Below are 18,076 nucleotides of genomic sequence, written 5' to 3'. Positions count from 1 at the left end.
ATAGGCAATTCAATATTTAGAAGAGTTGGAAATTTTAATACTCTTCTCTCAACAGTTGATAGAATAAGTAAACAGAAAACAGGATACAGAAGACATGAATGAAGCAATCAGCCAACTCCATCTAATTGACATCTGCAGAATACCCAACAACAGTAGAAAACACATTATTCTCAAGTGCATTGGAAACATTAGCCAGGGTGAATAGTATACTGGCCCACAAAAGTGAAATGTTTTAATAAATATGAAAGAATTGAAATTATATGATATGTTTTGCAACTACAGAGGAATTAAAAATCATGGAGAGAAATAAGGAAAATCCCCAAATATGTGGAAATGAATACATTTCTGAGTAACCCATGGGTGAAAAAATAAATCACTGGGTAAAATAGAAAATATTTTTAACTGAGTGAAAATGAACACAAAATATAAGAAAATATTTGGTATTTAGTTCTCAAGCAGTGCTAAGAAAGAAATGTTTGGCTTTAAATGCTTATGCCAGAAAGGAAGAAAGGCATAAAATCAATTATCTAAGCTGCTACCTTAAGAAGCTAGAAAAGAAAGAGTAAAGTATACCCAAAGTAAGTAGAAGAAAGGGAGTAATAAAGATCAGAACAGAAATCAAGGAAATCAAAAGCTGGTTCTTTAAAGAGTTCAGTAAATCTTTAGAGAAAATGATCAAGAAGGGATGTAAGTTAGAAATACTGAGAATGAAAGAATGGTTATTATTACAGACACTATAAATACTAAAAAGATAAAGGAATATTATGAACAAGTTTACAACAACCAATTTGACAACTTAGATGAAATGAACAAATTCTTTGGAAGATACTAATCACCAAAAGTGATTCCAAAAGAAGTAGAAAATCTAAATAGACCTATATAGAGTAAAGAAATTGAATTAGTAGTTAAAAATTTCCAATAAAGAAAATCTGGGCTCTGATGGCATAGCTAGTAATTCTGTCAAACACTGAAGGAAAAAAAAAAATACAAGCCCCACCCACATTTTCAGAAAAGCAGGAGGAAGGAGAGCATCACAGTTCATTTTATGAGGACAGCATTACTAGATACCAAAGCCAACACAAAGGCATCCCAGGAAAACTAGCAGCCAGTATTCCTCATAAACGTAGACACAGAAATCCTTAACAAAATATTAGCATGTTTAATTAGCAACATTATATATAAAAGGATAATACTATACATCATGGTCAAGTAGGATTTATCCCAGCAATGCAAGGCTGACTTAACTTAGAAATATCAATTCTGTTTAATACACCATACTAATAAGATAAATTTGAAAAAAAAAAGTGATCATCTTGATAGATGCAGAAAAGTATTTGACAAAATTCATTACAAAGTTATAATACAAACTCTTAGCAAACCAGGAATTGAAGGCACCTTCCTCAACCTGATAAAGGATGTCTGTGGGAAAAAAAAAAATCATACTTCATGCTGAATGATTTTATAGTTTTCCACTTAAGATGAAGAACAAGGCAAGGATGTTTGCTCTTACTGCTTTATTTTCCTGGAGGTCCTAGCCAATGTAGTAAGGCAAGAAAAAGAAATTAAAGGATATTCGGAATGGAAAGGAAGAAGTAAAACCAAATAGATGGCATATATAGAGAAAGTTCTAAAGAATCTACCAAAAAAAAAAAAAAACCAAACTACTAGAACTAACAAGTGACTTAGGCAAGGCTGTAGAGTAAAAGATAACCAACAAGAATTATATTTCTAAATACTAGCAATGAACAATCCAAAAATGAAATTAAAAACAAAATCATTTACAATAGTATCACATAGCTAAATACTTAGTAATAAACTTAAGAATAGATACACAGACCTGTGCACTGAACGCTACAAAATATTGTTGATAGAAGTTAAAGAAGAACTAAGTTAATTGAGAGGTACACTATATTCATGAATTGGTACACTATGTTCAGTGCAGTCCCAGTCAAACTCTTGTCAGGTTTTCTCATAGAAATTGACAGACTGGTTCTAAAATGTATATGGAAGTGCAAAAAACATAACTGCACACAAAAACTACAAAATCTGAACAGAAGTACCTGATTTGTACTTGCTATAAAGCTACAATAATCAAAACAGTACAGTATTAGCGTAAGGATAGACATATAGATGAAAGAAAGATTTGAGAATCTAGAAAGTAATTCTTAACATAGTAATATTTTTCAATTAATTTCTTATTTTGGACAATTGGTACATCCTATAGATCTTTTTCCATGATTTAATGAAATGTAATGTAGTTTTCTTTTTATTGAATATTTTTGCTTTTATATTATATGTTACCTTATCTGTTAATAAAAACACATAAATAAATAGGTTAGGTATTATGTATGTGGTAACTGAGTTTCAACAAAGGTGCCAAGGTAATTCAATGGGAAAAGAATAGTCTTTTCAAAAAGACTGGGCACGGTGGCTCACACCTGTAATCCCAGCACTTTGGGAGGCTGAGGCGGGCGGATCACGAGGTCAGGAGATCGAGACCGTCCTGGCTATTACACTGTGAAACCCCGTCTCTACTAAAAATACAAAAAAAAAAAAAAAAAAAAAAAAATTAGCCAGGCGTGGTGGCGGGCGCCTGTAGTTGCAGCTAGTCCGGAGGCTGAGGCGGGAGGATGGTGTGAACCCGGGAGGCGGAGCTTGCAGTGAGCCGAGATCGTGCCCCTGCACTCCAGCCTGGGTGACAGAGCGAGACTCCGTCTCAAAAAAAAAAAAAAAAGTGCTAGAATAACAAATTTATTAAAAATGGATTGCTGGATTGATGGTTCGTAGACCTAAACTTAAGTGCTTACCCCAGTAATTACCTATGTGGTGTATTGACTGCAAAGAAATAACACTTGTAAAGGTGGGTTGTGGAAGTGTTTTTTTGTTTTTGTTTTGAGGTGGAGTTTCGCTCTTGTTGCCCAGGCTGGAATATAATGGCACAATCTCGGCTCACTGCAACCTCTGCCTCCCGGGTTCAAGCGATTCTCCTGCCTCAGCCTCCCAAGTAGCTGGGATTACAGGCGCCTGCCACCACACCTGGATAATTTTTTGTATTTTTAGTAGACACGGGGTTTCGCTGTATTGGCCAGACTGGTCTCGAATTCTGGACTTCAGGTGATCCACCCGCCTCGGCCTCCCGAAGTGCTGGGATTACAGGCGTGAGCCACTGTGCCCGGCCGGGAAGTGTTTTAAAACTTAATTGTAATGGTGGTTTTTACAACTATACATTCACCAAGACTCATCAAACTGAATTTTAATGTATACCTCAGGTAAAGCTAAAATAAAATAATATATGCATATTATTTTCAAATTACAGCTGAAAGGTTAATAAAAACATCAGGCCGGGCATGGTGGCTCACACCTGTAATCCCAGCACTTTGGGAGGCCGAGGTGGACGGGTCACGAGGTCAGGAGTTCAAGACCAGCCTGGCCAATACAGTGAAATCCCGTCCCTACTAAAAATACAAAAAAATTAGCTGGGCGTGGTGGCAAGCACCTGTGATCCCAGCTCTCGTGAGGCTAAGGCAGGAGAATCGCTTGAACCTGGGGAGGCGGAGGTTGCAGTGAGCGGAGATTGTGCCTCTGCACTCCAGCCTGGGCGACGGAGCTAGACTCCATCTCAGAAACAAACAAAACATCAGTTCATTACTGTATCTCACTTATCCCCATCCCCCTCACAACTTTGTCTTGTCCCATGTCAGTGCTTCAGGAAACCACTTTCAACTATTTAAGCTACTACTATGGTGTTTGCCACCTTATTATAATGGGGTATATTGCTCCGTCTTGGTCCACCAATATTTGACATTATTCATTAGCTTTCTCATACAATTTTAACGCTCATATCTTCTTTTGACTTAATCATCCTATATTTAATCATTACTGGTTAAATCCACATTTAGTTATTTCATTATTCAGTGACCATATAGTAATAAAGCAAATGCTACATGGGGTTATATTTTTTCTGTTACAACTTTGCTGTTGTTTTTTAATTAATTGCTTCATCTTAGAAATTTGCTTAGTTACCATTGTGTCTGAATTTGTCTTTCAATGAACTTCAGTCCATCTTTGCAATAACTCTCACATGTGATAATTAGTTTGGTTATTTTCCTATACTATCCTTTGTAGCGCCTTCAGTATTTCTGATTTAATCTTGATTGCTTGCTGCGTCTGTTTCACAGCTGTTATCTCAAGACTCCTTTTTGGCCTCATCCTGGAAATTCCCTACACCTGCTTCCTGTGTTGAAGCCTTGATTCCTATGCCCCATACCTTCATGGTGACTACCTCATTCTGTAGGAGCTTATCCTCTCGTGGCATCTTGAAGAGAGATAACTAGGAGGTAAATGTTTTGAGATTTTACATACCTGAATATGTGTTATTCTGCTCCTACAATTATGTGATATTTTAAGTGAGTGTAGCATGCTAGATTGAAAATCATTTTTACCCAGATATTGCTCTGGTATCTTCCAGCTTTCAGTTTTGCTATTTAGAGTTCTAAGTGCCTGTTTCCTCGTTTTTTATTTTTTATTTTTCTCTCTGGAAGTGATTAATCTCTTCATTTCTGGTGTTCTGAAATTTTATGGTATGGTATCTTGGTGTGTGTCGTTTATCTATTGTGCTGTGGACTCTACAAGTCCCTGCTGCTTACAGATGTACATTTTTCTATTCTTGGAAGTATCCTTGCCTTTTTGATAGTTCCCTCCCTTTTGTTTTCATTATTCTCTCTGGAACTCCTACTAGCCAGATGTTACACTTCCTAGATTGCTTTTCTAAATTTTTACCTTTCCCTCTTCTTACTCATCCCTTTCTTTTTATTCTGCCTTCTGGAAAATTGCCTTAACTTTAACTTCAAACTTTCGTTGAATTTTTTTTTTTTTCTTTCAGTTCTTATTCCCTGGTCTTATTGGTTCCTCTGCATAAGGATGCAATCTTCTATCTTTAATTACAGTTTCTTTGACATTTTCCTCTGTGCCATCATTCTGTTTCTCACCACTTCTGTTTCATTTTGGTCTCAATCTTTAATATTGGAGACATTCCTCAAATGCATGAAGATCCTCGGTGGTCATTCATATTTAAAAGATATGAAAAGCTGACCGAAAGCTCTGGGTATGAAGTCAGAGCTCTTGCCTATTGATAAACTCCGCTACAGGAAATCTTCGTATCACCATTTTTCTCTAGGTTAGTTTTGTTTTCTCTAATTTTGAATCCTTTCCAGAGGAAATCTATAGTCTTCTCTGTGGGGGCTGCTTATGTTTTAGAGAAATACTGAAGAAAGGGACTTTGGGTCTCATTAGAGTTGCACATAATCTCTTTTGGTTTTAGTCATATCTACTTCATCCATATCTACTTCTGTATCTGTTGAAGTCCAAAGCATCTTGAGTTAAGTTTTTCCAGAAATTATGGCTTCTGATTTCTGCATGATTGGGAAGTCACCGAGTACACCAACTGGAGTTGGAGACCTGGAATTCCAGTAGTTCCAGGAACCTCCTAGTCCTGAACTTGATGGGGTGTCATGAGAATTGGCTGAGTTCTTTAGGCACTTAAATTTAACATTTCTCACCTCTGGTGAGTTTTTTTTCCTCCCTGTCTTTGTATATTATGGTTTAGGGTTAGAGTTTTCCAGCTTCATCAAAGAAAGAGTTTCTCTCATTCTCCTTATTTAGAAATGATTGGTGACACAAAGGTCTTTACTCAGATATTTTAAGATCAGAAGTATATTCTACCCCTTTTTTATAAACTATTCTGCAGCTATTCCTTCACGACTTTGCTACATCTTGGTGATCTTTTCATGTCACTACCTACAAGTCTATGTCATTGATATTAATGGCTGTATAGTAGTCCATAAAGTGCTTTATTATAATTTATGAAATCTCCCTATTGATGAAGATTTTGGTGGTTTGTAGTTTTTGCTTTCATGAATATTGTTGCGATGAATATTGTTTGGCTTACTTTTGGCTGAATTTTTACAGAGATCCGTATAATAAGTTCCCAGTAGTGAGGTTGCCTAATGTAAGAATAAATGCATTTAAAATTCGAATCATATTGTCAGACTGTTTCCCAGAAAGTTTACATTCCTACCAACAATCTGAGAGGGCTATCTTTGCAGTTACTAGCTTTCATCAAACTTGTTTTTTTCCATATGATAAGTTTAGAAATGGGGATATATTTTTGTTTTTATTTGCATTTTTAAGTATTTTCTTAGGTTGGTTGGCTATTTAAACTTCTTTTTCTGAAAACTTTGTATGTATAGCCTTTTAAAATTCTTATGGACTTACTAAACTATTTGTAAATTACAGAAATTAGCCTTTTGTCATATATGTGTTGCAGGTGCTTTCCCAGTTTGCCAGTGGTCTTTCATTTTGGTTTATGGTACTATTGTTAGACCAGAATCTTTGACTTTTATTTAGTGAGATTTACCCATCTTTTTCTGTGTGGTGTCTTGGTATTATAGCATTAATATATAAACTATAGTTTCTCTTTTTTTTGGTTTTTTTTTTTGAGATGGAGTCTCACTGTGTCGCCCAGGCTGGAGTGCAGTGACCCAGTCTCCACTCACTGCAACCTCCACCTCCTCATTTCAAGTGATTCTCCTGCCTCAGCCACCTGAGTAGCTGGGATTACAGGCACCTGCCACCACTCCCAGCTGATTTTTGTATTTTTAGTAGAGACGGGGTTTCACCATGTTGGCCAGGCTGGTGTCAAACTCCTGATCTCAGGTGATCTGCCTGCCTCAGCTTCCCAGAGTGCTGGGATTACAGGCATGAGCCACCGCGCCTGGCCTATAGTTTTTCTTTATCTGAACAATAACATTATAAAATATAGTGGAAGAGAAAAACCCATTCAGAAAATTAATGAAAAGATCACTTATCTAGAAATAAACTTAAACCATAGCAGAGCTTACATGAAGAAATCTTTTAAAACTGAGCAAGGATTTGTTGGACAAGACAGCACTAATCTCAAAAGAAAATTTGATAAATAAGTCTTATTCATAGTTTTTGCTCATCAAAAGACAGCATTAAGAAAATGAATAGACATGCCACAGAATGAGTTAAAAAAAAAAAACAAAAAACAAACAAAAAAAAACCAGAATTCCCAGCATTTACAAGGGATTGAGGATGTGTATCAGAATATATAAAGAACCTCTGAAGGCCAGGTGTGGTGGTTCACACCTGTAATCCCAGTGCTCTGGGAGGCCAAGGTGGGAGGATCACTTAAAGCTAGGAGTTCAAGATGAGCCTGGTAACATAGTGAGACAAGACTCTGTCATTACCAAAAAAAGGAAAAAAAAGAAGTTTTTTTTTTTAAGTTAGCTGGGCATGGAGGCATGTGCCTATAGTCCTAGGTATTCAGGAGGTTGAGGCTGTAGTAAGCTATGATCACGCCCTGCACTCCAGCCTGGGTGACAAAGTAAGACCTTGTCTCTAAAAATAAAAAAAATACTCAGAAATTAACATTTTAAAAATTATGAACTACTTAATATAAAAACGAGCAAAAGACTCGAGCAGACCTTTCACAGAAGATACACAAATGGCCAATAAGCACACGACAAGATTTCCACCATCATTATTAGTCATCAGTAAATGCAAATTAAAACCATGGTAAGATACATCTACAAATTCAAACCATCATGAGATAACCCCACTAGAATAGCTGAAATAAAAGTGACTGATACTACTGAATAGTTATGATATAGACCAACTGGAACTCTAACTTATTACTGGTGGGAATATAAAAACTATTTCTTATAAAGTTAAACATAACATTTACCTTATGTGTCACGAGGTTCCCAGAATTATCCCTCGGTTTCATGGTTTTCTAGGACAACTCACATAACCCAGCATGATGTTGTCCTCATGGCTCTATCACTTATTACAGTGAAAACACAAAGCAGAGTTAGCAAAGGGAAAAGGTGAATGGAGCAAAATCCAGGGGAGACCAGGTACAAGCTTCCAACAATCCTCTTCCATAGAGTCTCACAAGACACACTTAATTTCCCCAGCAAAGAGTTGTGACAATACTTGTGAAATCTAACCAGCCAGGGAAGTTTGCTAGAGACTGAGTGCCCAGGACTTTTACCGGTGTCTGATCATACCCTCTGCTCAGCGCACACCCAAATTCCAGACTCCCAAAGGAAAGCAGGTATTAAGCAGAAAGCATATTGTTACCATAAACACTTTAGACACATGGAGCTAGTCTTATCAGATGGGAATCAGGGTAGGAATCCTCCCAAAATCCAAGATCCAAGTTCCCAGACACCAAGCCAGCCTTGCAAACAGGCTTTTTAAAGGATAAGCGTTTAAGAATAAACTCTTTTCTGCAAGTTTACAACCCAGCATTTTGCTAAGTATAACAAAAACTGATGTAGGAATTTTGAAAGCCAATGCTGGAAACAGCCCACATATTCAACAACTGGAAATTGTATAAACAAGCTGTAGTATATTTTGGAATACTACCTAAAAAGAACTAACCGCTAATACATTGAAACATAGATGAATCCCAACCTGGTGTGCTCTTCTCATTCTGTACCTGACAGTATGTTAACCAAAAGAAGCCAAATACAAAACTATACACTGAGATTCAATTTATGTTAAGAATCAACAAAACTAATCTATAATTACAGAAACCAAAATGTGATTGCCTGGGGGCAGAGAGATAAAGTAATTGGAAAAGAGCATGACAGAATGTTCTAGGATAATAGAAGTGTATGTTATATGTCTTGTTTTGTGCAGTGGTTACATGGGTGTAAAAAGTTGTCAAAAGTCATCAAACTTAATGCTTAAGATGTGCAGAGTTCATTGTATGTTAATTATAGTTCAATTTGAAAAATTACTGAGAAACATTGAAAAATAGGTAAGTGAAAATACATACTTGGATAGGAAAAACATCTTGTAAAGATATCAGTTCTCCCTGTTCTCAAAATTACCAAGAAGTTTTGCCTTGATTTTTGTTTTTGAATTTAGCAAAATATTCAAAAGTTTAAAGCCAAGTTTAATAAGACTGTGAACGGACTTTACAGAAGATACTTGGGCTGAATTTAAAGGATGAGTATGATTAAAATGGCAATAAATGTGAATATGAGGTAAAAGATCATGGACCATATTTACAAAGGCAAAAAAAAAATTGTAAAGGGAAAAGATTGATCTAGTAAGATTAGAGCTTGGAGTGTGGGGAAAAATAAGGACAGAGCACAGTTGTAATGGTTGAGGCTTTGAGTCAGGGCTGTATTGTATAGTTACTAGAGATTCACAATATTGTCTTAATTGAGTAATGGTGTAATTAGAAATATGTTTTAGATAGCCAATTCTAGTGACACTGTGGATAATTAAGTGGGTAGGGGAAAAATTGGATGCTTTGTGCTTTCAGGGCCTCTTGCCTTAGTTCATACTGTCCACTTAACCTGTTGCACTCTCTCATTCTGTACCTGTCAGAAATCTTTTTCATTCATTAAGTGCCTCCCCTAAATGGACACACAGGCTCACTTTCTCCTAAAATTACCACATTCTGCCTTGTAATTGTTAGATAATAAGGTCTTTCAACTTCATTTATATACTTCATTTATATACTTGTATGAGTGTTTTTCTCCCAGTTTCCTTTTCATCACCCATCCCTTTGCTTCAGCTGCTAGTGTCTTATAGATGGTAATTGCTTAATGAATGCTTGTGAATTAGAGATGAGTCCTGCATATGAGAACTCTTTTAGGGTCTAGTAGTGATAGAGAAGATTGAAAAAAAAAAAGTGATGAATTTGAGAGTGATTTAAGGGGTGGAAGTGATGTCATGCGAGAGAGGAGTTGAAAGCACCAAAGGTTTTAATAACTTGGAGATTGAGAAAGTAGTGATGTCATGAAGAATGCATTCCACATTTGAATAATGAGCAGAGTAAGAGGTATCAACAAATGAAACCATTAAAGGAGGCCATAAAAACAACAGAGATTATTTCAACATTCAATTGAGGAAATTTGGGGGGACACACTTTAATTAAATAATAACATCAGTATTTCTTTACGTTTGTAACTTTTACCTTTTAATTATGAAGATGTTTTAAGATGAAATATAAAATGTGAACCTGAGAACTTTTTAACATTTAACATGGATATACATATCCATGTTTAGAATGTTCTCTGTGTCTTATTGCATGATTTTGTCATAAATGCCCTACTAGGAAGAGAAAGGTCAGAGATTGTGTATGTCTCTATATGTGTGTGTATTTGTGTGTTTTGTCCTGGCAAAAAGACAAACTTGAGAGAACAGAAGAACAAAAGAGCAGTACTGAAAATAGCTAGATTAAAGGTTGTTTCTCTGTCACCATACACCAGATATGGAGAGTAGTAAAAGCAGACAGATGGACAGTTCTGTTAGTTTTGGAGTATGTGAATAGAGAAAAGAAACATTCTGTTCCTTTTATTCAGAAAAGGAATTTCTAGACTAAATTACTGGTATCAGCAATAAGTTTCATATTCTGACCAAAGAAACATTATTATTATTTTTTTACCCTAGGGATAATGACTCATGCTGTTCTCAGAATTTTGCTTTTGTGGAAACTAAAATGCAGTCATAAATACGGCACTGTTATTTGGATCTTAATGCTGATGATACTATTGTGAGTAGACTAGTGATGGGCAAGAACACTAGTATTATCAACCCAGTTGTAACAAAGAAGCCAAGCACATCTTAATTAGCTGATTCTAGATGGGAAGGTAGATTTTTTTTAAATAAATTAGCTAATTATAATTCTGTGAATTATGCAATAGAAATAGGACCCATAATTTTATTTTTTTAATACTTTGTTATCTTGAGGGGTTTGTGTCAGAAGTTAAATTTCTAACTTCCAATATTGACAGTGGAGATAATTGAACATACTTTCTCTGCCTTTTTTTCTTATGTTCCTCAAAATTAGTTTAAGTCTACTAAATTATAGTCACATAGACCATAAAGCAACTATCAAATAGAGCATATCAGCTAGATGATGAAGTTCAAAGGTTATATTCTAGTTTTATTTGAACTTTTAAAGTCTTGTAATTTAAGAAATAGAGGTTTGAATGTCTTCTTTATATACCATAGTACTAGATGCTCTCACTCTGAATTTTTACCGTGTCAGGATACTCCAGCACATATTTATCTCTAATTATAATTATTGGACACATACACAAAATATTCAATTTTGTGTCCAAAAAAAAGCTTTTTATCATTGAAAAAGCATTAATGACTTATGTTAAATAGCCAGTTTAAAAGTTTTTGTCAGTTGATAAATTTTATAAAAGAAGCATTTTAATTTATTAAATCATTGTAAGTAATTTATTGTTTAACTGTGTGCCTTAGATGGTTAACTAATGTCATACAGAGCATCAGTGAATAAGAGTGGCAGTATTGGCTGGGTGCTATGGCTCACGCCTCTAATCCCAGCACTTTGAAAGTCAGAGGCAGAAGGATCACTAGAGCCCAGGAGTTCAAGATCAGCCTGGGCAACATGGCAAGACCCCATCTCTGCATTAAAAAAAAAAAAAAATTAGTTGGGCATGATAGCACACACAGGTAGTCCTAGCTCCTAGCTACTGGTGAAGCTGAGGCAGGAGAATTGCTTGAGTCTGGGGCTGGGGTGGGGAGGGGGTTGAGGCTGTAGTGAGCCATGATCATAACACTGTACTCCTGAGAGAGACCCTGTCTCAAAAAATAAAAATAAAAAAAAAGTAATATTCTACTCACTGATCATGTATGTTGCTGCTTTTACACAGTTATACCCATTTCAGTTTGTTGTTCTCCTTGCTTGCTTTTTAAGGTGTAGTAATTATAATTTCCAAGATACTTGGTACATTGAACTGTACATAAGTATAAATAGTAAGTGTTTGAAAGGGAAAATGAAGACCACTTACTAATATTTCTTTTCCGCCGTTGAATGGATTCTGAAGTATCTTGGCTGTATTGTGTTATCTAAAAGATGGATTTTTAAAAAATCTGTGCTTACATGACTTCACATTGTTACTGCTTTCATTCATAGAACTTTTCTTCACATCTTAGCTAGGGGACGCTTGTGCTGAAATTAAGCTCTCACTGCACTTCTGGGAGATCTGAGTTTCTTTGCTTGCCAAAGTTATTTTGCATTACTTCAAGCTTTCCTGTTGTGAAATAGCCCTTTTGCCAGAGATCAAATACTGAAGGATGATAAATCACTATTAAAGTTGGTCAATAATTGCTTGCAATGGACATTTTCATTATTACTAACATAATACTAGAATATTTTGTTATTGCCAGAAAATGGGGCAGATGGCAAGCAATTACATCAGAATATAAAGTTATTGTTTGGTCTTTATCATTGAAAAAGCATTGTTATTTAAATCAAATTTCTACTGTGTATCATGTATATCATCTACTGTATATCATCTAATGTCGTAACATCCCAGATGGACTTGGGGTGTATTCACTTAAAAAAATACAGTATCTTAAATTCATTAGAGTATAGTTGGAATAAAATGTATTGTTTTTGCAAGAAGCTGTTTATGGGTTTATCTGATTTATTTATGTAGAGCCAGGAAAAAGTTGTTTTGACCAATAAATTTGGCATTTGAAATGAGCAAGTTAAGAATAGACATTAAGTGATCACCTTAAGTGCAATAAAATTTCAGTGCACGATACATTCTGTGCTTTATTTCTATTGGTGAGAATACCAGTAATATATAAATATGGTATAAGAGGAAAGAATAAGAGATTACAATAATAACTCCTAAGAAAGGAAATCAGTTCAAGGACATAGGCTGAGGTTGTGATGTGAACAAAAAGATAACAGCAAGGATAGATAAATAACTAGACAAAAATGTCAGGCACCTAAGTATTTATATGGCAAACAAGGATACTCAGTACATCTAGAGCCAGACTTTTTCCCGTGTCTAATCCTCGTTGTGTATTAAATACTTTGTGAACTAAAATATGTTTTATGACACTGTGTTAACTGATACGTAATTATGTAATGAAAGCCATTAGGGCCTGTGTCTTGGCAGGAATGAAACTAAAACCAAGGTCCTTCTAGTATTTTTGGTAGAAGATTATTGGCTAGTGCCTATTTTCACAGCACATACTACTAAAATTAGAAGGACAACAAGACGAGCATTGCCCCTCCCTGTGCAAAATTGATACACACATTCAAGAAGTGCTCCATATTTTTAATCTGGATTCATGTACCAGCAGGCTGTTTTCCTGCTGCAAAGCAAATTGATGGAGTCCATTTACACCTCCTCCTTAGCCCGTCAGTATTGGCAGTATCACCACCACAATCACAGCAGCACAGTCCAGACTGTGTCATTTGATTTTGAAAATATTGTCCTTGCAACAGCCAGTTAGGACAGTGATATATTAATATCTGCTTTGCTTATTATTTGTGCCTGGGAGTATGTAATCATAGTCACAGACACCATAGCTACAATTTTATGACACTTGGTCTCAGGAAATAGAGAACTCTACAGAAGACAGTAGACCATGATGAAGCTTTATCATTAGTCCCTGGTTCTCTCCCCTCCAGATCACTTTGGCCTTCTGACAGACAGTACAGATAAATCTGTTAAGTTTGGAATGTTGAATTGGTCAAAAATGAAAATAATAGTCCAGAGCAAAAAGACCTTCTGTGAAACATATGTGGATGCAATTAGGTGAATATATTGTATCTGCTGTTGTCCCCAAAGTTGATAGCTCTATTTATTGGACCAGCCTAGACTGAAAATCTTCTGTTTAGGCATTTTGGTGGGGATTCTTTCACCTCTGTGGATACCGACTGTTATGTTTAAGGAAGATAGAACAATTGGTTCTACCAAGAAACCTGTAGCTAACCCAAGTTTCACTTTATGATGGCAGCACTGTAAAAAGTTTGGTATGAAAGACTCATCTCTTCTTCATTCTCAAGACAATAGGGCTAATCAGTGAGATGCAGGCAAGTTTTAATTTATCTAAATACTAAAGAGTATCACTTTCTGGGATAGTACTTGAATACAAGTCCCTATGGTGACTAAATTATGTCCTCACCCCATGATATAAGGAAATAAGATAGCCATTGATTTTTGATGAAGAAACACTGGGGGAACAGTGTGTGGCAACTGTTTTCCACTCTCACCCATAGTAGTGGAAAGACTTGAAAGAAAGCTGTTGTATTCAGAGCCACAGAAAGGCTTATTAAGTCATTGAGCTATACTAGAAAGAAACATAAAAACAAAAGAGGAGAAGCCATTTGATAAACTTCGGGGGGAGAAGTTCTAATCCCTGATGACTTACAGAAACATCTTGCCTTCAGCTTCTTACAGATCTTTAAAAGAATCAGATCAAGTGATTTGAAAGACATATTGCTCATGTTACCTTTTTCTAGATTGTATAGAAATAAACCATTTTTCCTCTGCTCTCACACTACAACAATCAACACAGGAGACTTCTGTGACCGCTGGTCACCAAGAAGTATATGGGGATTTCTCCCCACCAACAACCAGTCAGTTGATTCTGCAGCAGATTCTTCAATAGACAGCAGTTGAGTATCCTGTAATTCAATTCAGTTCTGATACTATCTGCCTGGAGATAGCATCCAGATCCCATAGGTTGAGGGCTCAGTCACAAGACTGCCATCCATTTAGACAGTCATAAGCCTCAGGTTTTACTTGTGCTTCTGACTGACTAGCTGTAAATCAGGGTTCCCGTGACCCCCTCCTTGGGTTTGATTAATTTGCTAGAGCAGCTCATAGAACTCAGGGAAATACATTCGTCGGTTTATTATAAAGAATATTACAAAGGATACAGATGAAGAAGATGCATAGGGCAGGGCTTGTGGGAAGGGGTGTGGAGCTTCCATGCCCTCTGGGGGCACGCCACCTTCCAGGAACCTCCACTTGTTCAGCTATCCAGAAAGTCCTCGAACTCAGTCCTTTTTGAATTTTATGGAAACTTCATTAAGTAGCATGACTGATTAAATAATTGGCCATTGGTGATCAGCTTAACCTTCAGCCCCTCTCTCCTCTGAGGAGGTGGTGAGGGGGGGAGGGGTGGAGGTAGGGGTGGGACTAAAAGCCCCAATTCTTTAATCTTGCCTTGGTTTTTCTGGTAACCAACCCTCATCCTGAAGCAACCTAGGGGCTACCAGCCACCAGTCAACTTATTAGCATACAGAAAGACACTTAACACTTTGGAGATTCCAAGGAATTTAGGAGTTGTGTGCCAGGAGAGAGGACAGATACCAAATATATATTTCACAATATGACATAGATGTTCTTAATTTAATTAAGATGTTAATCTAGATATTCTTGAACTCTTAATGAACTCAACAAGCTGGGCCCTGGATAATGTACACTTTTGTTTCTTTTTCTTTAGATCACAAGCAGCCAGGAAACAGCTATTTTATAAGTCAGCCAAGTCCGAAATGGTGTTAGCTTCATTATGGCAACAAAGAGTGAAGTTACTTTTGGTGAAGCCCTGGGCTTTTGGAAGAAAAAGGGAGGAGAGGTGGTTTTAACATTGACTTTAAGTTGAAAAGTAGAGCCCTTTTATAGTTTTTTTAAAAAAATGAATCCATCAATCAAGAATGGAACAGTGTGTGGTTAGCATCATCTTTGAAGTTCCAAGTCATAGAGGGATTTTCTTCCTGAAGTATGTGGAATGTGAGTCATTTGTAAAGGGGAATTACAAAGAAAAATGAGCCCTATTTTTTTAGTTATCATCAATATAGGTTTGGTTATAAACTTGTTGTAAAAGGTTAAACCATCAGGACCTTTTCTCTTTGAGTTCCACAGGAGCTGAAATGTTTGCTTAGCAGGAAATTGCAGTAACATTTCAAGAATCCTTCCGTATTTTGCATTTCCTTTAATATTAGACCACAATTCCTTGCTAGGTTGATCTCTTCATTGATCTCATTGGTTAAATTTTCATTGAGGCAATCAGGTGTATAGACTTCTATTTTCACTGTGTTCAGTATATACAGTTGGTCCTGAAATGGATATACAGCTGCCAAACTTAAATACCTTAGGATTGTTTCTCTCTTTATGTAAAAGATGCTACTTTATAGTCATTTTATAAGGGAAGTGGTTTTTTTTTTCTAATTTAAAAAATTACCTTCTATATGATACCAAATTTCTTTTAAGTGTTGCTTCAGTGAACCAAATAGTGTTTTACTAAGTGTAGGAGTTCTAACTAGATAATATCTACCATCTCTTTACAAAAAGTCTAAAACAGTAAAGTTCTGTTTCCCTTTCTGGACACATGCATTTAGATAACATTGATCCCGTAGATAAAGAGAGAGGGATCCTTTATTGAATTTCTGTGTTCCAAGCACTATGCTGAGGACTTTGCATATACTATCTCATTAAATTCTTTGTTTATTTTTCTTTGGGATGGAGCCTTGCTCTGTCGCCTAGGGTGGAGTGCAGTGGCGTGATCTCGGCTCACTGCAACCTCCATCTCCCGGGTTCAAGCGATCCTCCTGCCTCAGCCTCCGGAGTAGCTGGGACTACAGGCACCCACCACCACGCCCAGCTAATTTTTTGTATTTTTAGTAGAGACGGGGTTTCACCATGTTGGCCAGGATGGTCTCGATCTCCTGACCTTGTGATCCGCCCACCTTGGCCTCCCAAAGTGCTGGGTTTATAGGCATGAGCCACCATGCCCGACCCTCATTTAATTATTATAACATTACTATGTGATAGCTGTTTTTATTCACCTTTTGCAAATAAGGAAACTACCTTCAAATGAGCCTACAAGGAAGACTTAAGAATTGGAGAGTTCTCTCTAGGTTCAGTGGAATTGAGGATGATGGTGCACTGATCTCAACTAAAATGAAACTACTGGTTGGACCATTTCTGCTTAGGACTAGATTGTGTTAATATACATTGTTCTCTTTGCTACTGTATATTAAATAATACCATAGCTGAAAAAAAATCTGGAGATTTCCAGAATGTTTCCAGGTTCCTTGGTTATTCATTTGCTACAGGTGTTGCTAAAGATGTGCACAAGCTCAAGTCACTAGTTAGGCTCTCTTTGTGGTTTGATTAGCTTTTGTCCTTTTCTTTGGCCAGGAGACACCCCTAAGTCTGTCCACCTGTCTTACCAGTGCATGCCATTGGTCACAAGGTGGGCTGGTTAATAAAAAGGAATAAAAGAATTGGAGACCAAGTATTGTACTACTAGAAAACCAAAGGCAAATGTTAATATATTTTTTTCCATTTGGAATAGTAGTCATTCTTTTAGTTCTGTATTTTGAAATCATCATTTACCAAATACAGTCTTCTTGATGTGAAAATGTAAACAGAATTTTCAGTGTTACTTGATTTGGGGTAATTGGAACTGAGGATGACGGTTTACTTCTGACTACCTGCTGCTGCTTTTATGTGAAACTGTGATAATCTGCCTTGACTCCCTTCTTCCCAGGAAAGAAAGAAATAAAATAATTAAATAAGAAAAGAAATATTTAGTAGAAAACTCTTTATCACTGTGGGATCATTTGTATCCTATTAAATGGTATAATATGAAATATGTATCATTTTCCACATTAAGTGCATTTACCTTTTCTCATAATCGTATCTTCCCTTCACCTTTGTTAATGTTTAGCTTTAATTTTAAGCTTATATTTTATTGAGCTTATATTTTAAGAAACTTTAATTTGTCCTTTTTGCACACTAAAATTTGAATTTTTAAAATTCAAGTATGCCGGGCACAGTGGCTCACACCTGTAATCCCAGCACTTTGGGAGAACGAGATAGGCGGATCACTTGAGGTCAGGAGTTCGAGACCAGCCTGGCCAACATGGCAAAACCCTGTCTCTACTAAAAATACAAAAAATTTAGCTGGGCATGGGCACACACTTGTAGTCCCAGCTACTCGGGAGGCTGAGGCTGGAGAATTGCTCTAACCCAGTAAACAGGTTGCAGTGAGCTGAGATCGTGCCACTGCACTCCAACCTGGGTGACAGAGCAAGACTCCATCTCAAAAAAAAAAAAAAAAAACAAAAAGGAAAAATCAAAAAATAAAAATCAAATTGAGAAAAGTAGTGACTACACGTTTCAGTATCTGGTATGGTTTCTTTTTATAAAATACGAAATTTAAAATTCATGCTTTAATAATCTAA

At 36.4% G+C, this 18,076-nt stretch overlaps 1 protein-coding gene across 2 annotated transcripts in view; it reads left to right on the top strand.

Annotated features, from left to right (window-relative positions):
* PIK3CA (phosphatidylinositol-4,5-bisphosphate 3-kinase catalytic subunit alpha) overlaps positions 1-18,076 on the top strand; it is a 92,390-nt gene that overhangs the window by 22,840 nt on the left and 51,474 nt on the right. The window contains exon 1 of one of the 2 annotated variants that reach the window (XM_030931830.1): positions 4,088-4,337. The exons of the other annotated variant lie outside the window; for it this stretch is intronic. The gene's annotated coding sequence lies outside the window, so the exon portion shown is untranslated. Of the gene's footprint in view, positions 1-4,087; positions 4,338-18,076 lie in introns of those variants that run through there. 2 annotated transcript variants of the gene reach the window in all.

This window comes from Rhinopithecus roxellana, chromosome 1, assembly GCF_007565055.1.
Source record: "Rhinopithecus roxellana isolate Shanxi Qingling chromosome 1, ASM756505v1, whole genome shotgun sequence".
In the NCBI taxonomy this organism is placed as follows: domain Eukaryota; kingdom Metazoa; phylum Chordata; class Mammalia; order Primates; family Cercopithecidae; genus Rhinopithecus; species Rhinopithecus roxellana.
Note: the sequence above shows the minus strand (reverse complement) of the source record. Positions and strands in the feature narration are given on the sequence as shown.